Genomic DNA, 7,714 nt, shown 5'->3' on the forward strand with positions numbered 1-7,714 from the left:
AATGGTTAGTGATGGTGAATCCACCCCAATCCTTGGTAAATTGTTCCAGTGGTTAATTACTCTCACCATTACAAAGGTATGCGTTATTTCCAGTCTGAGTTTGTCTAGCTTCTACGTCCAGAGTGTAGATCATGCTATAGCTTTCTCTGCTAAATTGAAGGTACACCTCTACCCCGATATAACGCAACCCGATATAACATGAATTCGGATATAACGCGGTAAAGCAGTGCTCCTGGGGGGGGAAGGCTGCGCACTCCGGTGGATCAAAGCAAGTTCGATATAACGCAGTTTCACCTATAATGTGGTAAGATTTTTTGGTTCCCGAGGACAGCATTATATCGGGGTAGAGGTGTACTTATAGACTATAATTAAGTTGCCCCTTAACCTTCTCTTTGCTAAACTAAATAGATTGAGCTCCTATGTCTCTCACTATAAGGCAGGTTTGCAAATCCTTTAATCATTCTTGTGGCTCTTCTTTGAACCCTCTCCAATTTATCAACATCCTTCTTGAATTGTGAGCACCAGACCTGGACACAGAATTCCAGCAGCAGTCACACCAGTGCCAAATACAGAGGTAAAATAATCTCTCTATTCAAGATTCCTCTATTGATGCATCCCAGGTTCACATTAGCCCTTTTGACCTCAGCGTCACACTAGAAGCTCATCTTCACTGGATTATCCACCATGACCCCCAAATCTTTTTCAGAGTCACTGCCTCCTAGGATTGAGTCCCCCACCCGGTAAGGATGGCCTGCATGCTTTGTCCCCAGATGTACAGATTTACATTTAGCCCTATTAAAGCGCCTATTGTTTGTTTGGACCCAGTTTCCCAAGCGATGCAGATCACTCTGGAGTCTGTGATCTGCACGTTCTCCACAATACAGGATGGTGCCCACAAGCCATAATCCAGACCCGAATGTGCAGAGATATGAACTCAGGGCCTGATCCTCAGCTTACATAGCTAAGCCAATTTACACCCTGGCTGAGTTCCAGCCCTGAATCAGAACATAAGCCCTGGGTCAGACCGATGAGCTGTCTGGCACAGGATCCTGTGTCTGGCAGTTGGATGTTTAGGGACACACACTTTAAAAGGGCACAGACAAATCATTTTACTGGTGTATGTGAACTCTTGTTATTTTCCTGCCCCAGATCAGGGCCGGCTCCAGGCACCAGCTAAGGAAGCGGGTGCCTGGGGCGGCCAAAAGAAAGGGGCGGCACTCCATTCATTATTGGGGCAGCACGTCCGGGTCTGCGGTGGCAATTCGGTGACGGGTCCTTAACTCCCTCTCTTCTCTTCAGCGGCACTTCGGCGGCAGCTCAATCGGGTTTTTCTTTTTTTTTTCTTTCTTCGCCACTTGGGGCGGCAAAAAATCTGGAGCCGGCCCTGCCCCAGATATCCATATTAGCTGCTGTGCAAACACAGACTATGAACTTTCTGCCATTAAGTCCCCTCCCTTTAGCAAACAATATAGTTTCAATAAGATAATAGTCAGCTAACAACACCTTACCAGACTTCTTATCGCTGAAGAACCAAAGGATGTTACTCATCTATATTGAGTCTGTGAAGGAGTATGACCCATGCCTGCTTGCCATTTTATTTTCAGAGTGGTTCAGCACAACAAAAAGGCATAGGCTGGTCACGAGAAAATACCTGTGAAAAAGCAAGCGCATCATTTCCCTTCTTTCTCACAGCCGTGCCTGAAAAATGTTGCTGATTTTTTTGCCCTTTGTTGAGCTGATTTATTCTTTTTATTGGAAATATTCCTTCATGCCAAGATTTTCAAAAGCGAATAGCGATTTTTGCCCCCAGTTGTGGACACAGTAAAGGGACCTGATTTGCACTGGGTGGTTATTCTGCTTTTTGTGAAAATCAGGATCCTTTAAGATGCTGCAACTTGGGTACTCAAAGAACAGAGACCTTCCCCACAAAATCATCAGACACTTTTGAAAATCCTGGCCTTTACTTTTACTTAGCTGCTTCTTGGAGCAGCTAATCCTAGAATCCATAAGGGGAGAGGCAATTCTTGATTTAGTCCTAAAAACCAGAGAGGCACAACTCACTGCACCATAATGTAAGCTGGCTGGCTGCTGGCTGGCTGCTGGCTGACTGCGTCTCCCAGACTCTTCCCTACAGACCCCCCCCAGCCTGCATGCAGGCTCAGGAATGCTCTCACTCTTAAAGGACCAACACGGTCCTCAATACAACACCCTGCGCCCTGTAAATTCCTTAATTAACAAACAATAAATTAATTAAATAAAATCACCGGTTTAGCCTTAAGGGAGATGTGCAGTTTTGCAGTGGCTGGTATTACCAGGGAGAGGAAAGTGACACCTGACCTTTGTCCTGCTCCTTATGGATACTGTTTGGCTCACCCCCAGCAGAAGCCTTCACTCCCCTATCTGAGTCATCCTCTTCCAGCACCTCCTCCTCCGGCCAGCAAAACTCACACCCCTCTGTGCTCATCCTGTAACCGCACTGAACTTTTATATGGGAACTGTTGATCAATGAGCCACTTCATTGTTTCCCCTTTTACCTCTACGAAATACCACACTGGTCCCAATAACTGCTTTGCCACCGCTTTCCCCCACTTCATCCCTCCCCTGTAATTTTGTACTAACACTCTCTGCCATGGGCAGAAACTGGGGGGAGGTTTATGTTGTGGGTTTTGCACTGTTTGCTGTCTTTCATCAAGTGTCCTCAGAAAGTATGGGCTAGTAAATCAAATCTGGCATAAAGCAACAGAGGGTCCTGTGGCACCTTTGAGACTAACAGAAGTATTGGGAGCATAAGCTTTCGTGGGTAAGAACCTCACTTCTTCAGATGCAAGTCTTGCAAGTCTTGCATCTGAAGAAGTGAGGTTCTTACCCACGAAAGCTTATGCTCCCAATACTTCTGTTAGTCTCAAAGGTGCCACAGGACCCTCTGTTGCTTTTTACAGATTCAGACTAACACAGCTACCCCTCTGATACAAATCTGGCATGTAACTGATGTCTTAAAACAATGCCACTGGAGTGGTCTGGGTGGCAGACTCGGGATAAAACTGGCTTTGTAGTTTTCTTTCAGTGCCTGCACTCTGTCTGGCACATGGTGTACCACATGTCAAACCAACGGATACCCAGTTTGTTCCCATTAGGGGGGGCCATTTCCTTCAGTTACAATGAACTCTGACAGTAAACAGAGACCTTTAGCAGTCCAGAGACAGGGAGCACGTTTGTTTCTCTTAATCTTGCCCCAGGAACTGTTTATTTATGCATCCCTTCAGAAATCTGCACCACTCCTCTTTCCATTTCCAATATCACGTCCTTCACTTTGCTAGTCACACAACTGGGGGATTATCTGACTGTTCATTTTCCACCACAGATAGTAAACACCGTGATGGTGACAAATGTCATATTAGCGCCCCCATTTTTTTTGGTGTGGGGGGGAGTAAGTTGTGAGGGTTTATAATAAATGGAAAGAAAAGTGAAGGGTGAGGAGACTTTGAAGGGAAGGGGGTGAGGGCGACAGGGCATGGGAGGGGAGGATGTTAAGAGGGCGGGTGTGGAGCGAGGCTGTGGTAAACAGACAGTAAGGGTGGGTGGGAGGGGACTGGAGCAAGCAGCCCATCAGCACAGGGCAGAGAACATGAGTGACTATCTTCTCTCAGGGTATGGCTACTCTATACTGCAGTCAGGAGGTGTGATTGTAGCTTATTTAGCTTACCTGCCTGAGCTAGCTTCGGGTTTTTCATATATGTGATTGATGGTTACTCCAGTTGGACCAAAGCTGGATCCAGTAACAATAGCAGTGAGCTGCAGCTGATGTCAGACTAATCAGCCTATAGTTAGCTGCGTCATCTTGCTTGGCCCTTTTGACTCTTGGCACTACATAATACTCTTTCAGTCTTCTGGAATTTTCCCAGTATTATAAGATTTATTGTAATAAAGGCAATACAGCTGTTATAGGACTTGTGGGTGCAGGGGTCTGCTGATTTTAAAATGTTTATCCCCAGTAGATGTTGTTTAATATCTACTCAGTTACTAATGGACTGGAAAGTACTTCATCATTCTCCTGTTATACAAGTATCTTTCCATACATGGAACAGAAATATTTATTGGCCCCTTTTGCCTTTTCTACCTCACTATTAACAGTTTTACCATCTCCAGCCAATAATGGCCCTATACTATTGTTAGGATTTATTTTGTTCCTAATATACTTAAAAACTCCTTATTGTCCTTGGCCCTGCCCTCCATGGATTTTTCCCTGATGTCTTTAGCTTCTCATATCAATTTTCTGTGCTTTATAACTTCTAATTATTATTGACTGCTAGGTATTTCTCCTTCTTTCCATTTGTTCTATATTTCTTTTTTATTTCTCATTGCTGCCTTTACTTTGCCATTGAATCAGGATGGGCTGTTGGCCAAAGCCATCCTCTCTTGATTGTGGAATCTTAAAGAATTCCCAATTTTCATTCACATTTTTTCTGTCTACATTTTTCATCCTGGTGAATTTCACTCATAATTTTCCTCAGCTTTGGAATATTAGCCCTTTTGAAGAACCAGATTTATATATTACTGGTCAGGACCGTCCTCTTCCCATATTGAACGTAATCAGGTAATGGTCTGTAGGCTACCACCAACTTCTAGTCCAGTGATCAGTTACTCTTTAGCCATTATAATGAGCTCCACAATTGAGTTACCTCATGTTGGATACAATACCTTCTGTGCTAGAAAATTATCACCTATAGTTTTTACTAACTCTATTGATGTTTTACTACTGGCTGCATGAGACCTCTGGCCTGGCTACAAAACTGCAGTGCCCCATAACAACACAATTTTTGGTTTCACCCATTATAGATAGGTGCTTAAGGAGTAACTCATCCTGCTCTTTTGTTTGATTTGACTATCTGTGACAGATGCCCTCACCAGAACCCCTGCTGGGTTTTGTTAGTACACACAATCCATATGCTGCACACTGAATGCATGTGCATGAATAGACATGAACAACATTAACACTCCAGGTTCACACCAGTTTCTGGTGGAGTTTCCCTGATCTCTTTTGTAGGGTGCAAATGAAGATTTCCTAACACCGTGAACACACTGATGCAGGTTTAAGGAGTGTGATGGAAGATTTTACTAAGAAAATACCCAGGGACTCAAACTGAACCTGAACCTGAAAACTGGGTCAGAGAGATTTTCTAAGTGAACCAGAACTGAACCTGGACTGAAAACCTCTCAGTCGCATTGAACCCAAACTGGAAGCAAACACAAAAATCAAAACAACAGGTTCAATAATCAGGAGCTGAGGGAGGGTCTCTCTCTGCTCCAACCCTACAGAGAGAAGGGCAGAGGCTACACTTCCCAGGAAGCCACTGGAGGAGATGAGAAGAGAGGAATTCTGGGATTGGTAGGTCTCCTCTATGCCCTGGTAGAGGACTACCCATCCCCTCTCCAGCTCCTCCCTCCTCCTGCTTCCCACTGAGTGCTAGTGGCCAGTAACTCAGCCCTCAGCCCTGGTGCGTGAGGCAGGAGAAGTGAGGGTCACAGGCCCTTTGTTTGGGCTTAAGGCTGTTCTTCCACTCTGTTCCTGGCTTTTCCCTCTGGTGCTGAAGGTTCCTTCCAGCTCCCACTCCACCAGCCACCCTGCACAGACTCAGTTATTCTGCTCTGCTGGGGGGTGGGAGGGGTGCTGATGGAGGGAAGGGCCTGAAGGAAGGGGAGGGCTGAAAGAGGGAAAGAGTGACTCAGAGGGGGAGGGAAGGAGGCTGAAAGAAGGAGGAAGGAGGGACAGGGACTGATGGGGGAGGGAGGGGGATCAGTTCTGTAGCAGTTCTTCTCTGATGAATAACCATCCCATTCCCCCCTCACCTACCTGGCTGACTGGGTCTAGAACTTCTCCCCTTTATCCACTAGGCCAGAGGAGAATTTTTCCAGAATAGGATTATTGCACATTGATTGATATTTATATTTTAAGGTTTGCATTTCCATGGCATAGAATCTTTTATTAACATAGCAAAGAAATTGTAGTGAATAGAAAACTTAGCCCTGTTGTTTTCCTTGTTTGGGGTTCCTTTATTTCAAAGTTAGGTGCTTAATTAATAACTTTCTCTTTCATTCTTAATCTTATAAGAATGCTGGGATGTTTTCAGTTGCCTTAAATCTTTGAGCTGATTGTCTTAAACAATCCGAACCCACTGAACCCATTGCTCTGGCCATGTTGCTGGCCCAGGTGCTGAACTACTCTAGCCTCAAACTGAGGTTGTTCCTATCTAATCCCTCAGGTGTATCCTTGATAACCGTCTCCCCCAGGGAACATAGGCCCTACCCTCATTTCTCTTCCACTGCTCATTGTGATGCACTGGTGGTGTGACCATCATGCTACATGTTCAATGGGAAGACCAAAAAAACATAATATTCAGTTATTATTTTCTTACAAGCTTCAAGCAACTATGCTTGGGGGGCGAGCCGGTAGGCGGAGGGATGGGTGTCAAAAAAATCCTGCAAGGAAGTTCTTCTCATTTGACCCTTCTGATAAGGTGGCTAACATGGTCAAATCTGTCAAGTGCATGATTGCAGTTCAGGAAGAAGACGAAAAAGAAGATGAAACTGGTGATGAGAGTGAAAAAGAAAAGGAAAATAATGAGGACTTTTGTGGAAAAGAGACTCCTGAAGATGTTACAAAACAAGACCAGCTTCAGAAGAGACAGAATTCAACATGGTAAGTACTAATGGTGTTACTCTATGAGGAGTTCTCCATTCTGCTCATACTTTGCAACTTGCTGTTGTAGATGCTATTAAAGAATGCTCTGTGAACCATATAGTTGGAAAAGCATGTTTGGTTTGCCAAAGGCTTAGGAACCCAACAGTTATGGTGATTATGAAAAAGCTTAATTTTAAAAAGTGAATCCAAAATTGTCCAACTAGATGGCAACTTAGAGCTCAAGGATACTTGTAGAGTTATGGTGGCCACTTCTACAACCCAAGACATTTATATGAGTGATGAGAAATGGAAGGCCACTAAAAATATTATGGAGGCACTAATGCCTTCTAGATTAACAGCAAAGGCACTTCAATCAGAACAATGTACTCTGGGTGATATTTACAGAGCCTGGCTAAAAGGCCAACTTGACACATCAAAGGTGTCTTCTTCAACTTTCATTGAAACACTGTTGGCCTCAATGAAAAACTGTAAGAAAATGTTACTGGACAATGATGCATTTTGATCCTGTATTTAACTTGACCCCAGGTACAAATGGCTTCTCTCATATGAGGACAAAGAAAAAAGTTAAATTCATGTAATTCAAACGTGGACTAATTGGGAATTACTACAATCTGATATTCCAAATGTTGAACTGACCGATTTTTCAGTTTGGACAGTCAGATAACAACCTTGAGTTCCTCTTCAAAGCATTTGAGAAGTCCAAGAAGCCAGAGACAAATTTTGGTTGAAGCAAGGTCAAAAAACATATTAGTCTCTTCCTATGTTATTCTGTTGATGGGCCTCATTTCAATAAAAGTGAAAATATTCTTCACTACTGGGAGCAGCAAAAAATAACAAGACCTGAACTATATCAGTTGGCTAATGTGTTTGCTGTTCCTGCTAGGCATGTCAGCACAGAAAAGGGATTTTTCTGGGCTGAAATTCATTTTGTCACCATAGCTGTCAAATATGACTGACAGAGTTCTGGAGGATGTTGTACTGGTGCATGTAAATAAACAATTTTTCTCCAGTGAA

The sequence above is a fragment of the Chrysemys picta genome, chromosome 8 (assembly GCF_011386835.1).
Source record: "Chrysemys picta bellii isolate R12L10 chromosome 8, ASM1138683v2, whole genome shotgun sequence".
Taxonomy (NCBI): domain Eukaryota; kingdom Metazoa; phylum Chordata; order Testudines; family Emydidae; genus Chrysemys; species Chrysemys picta.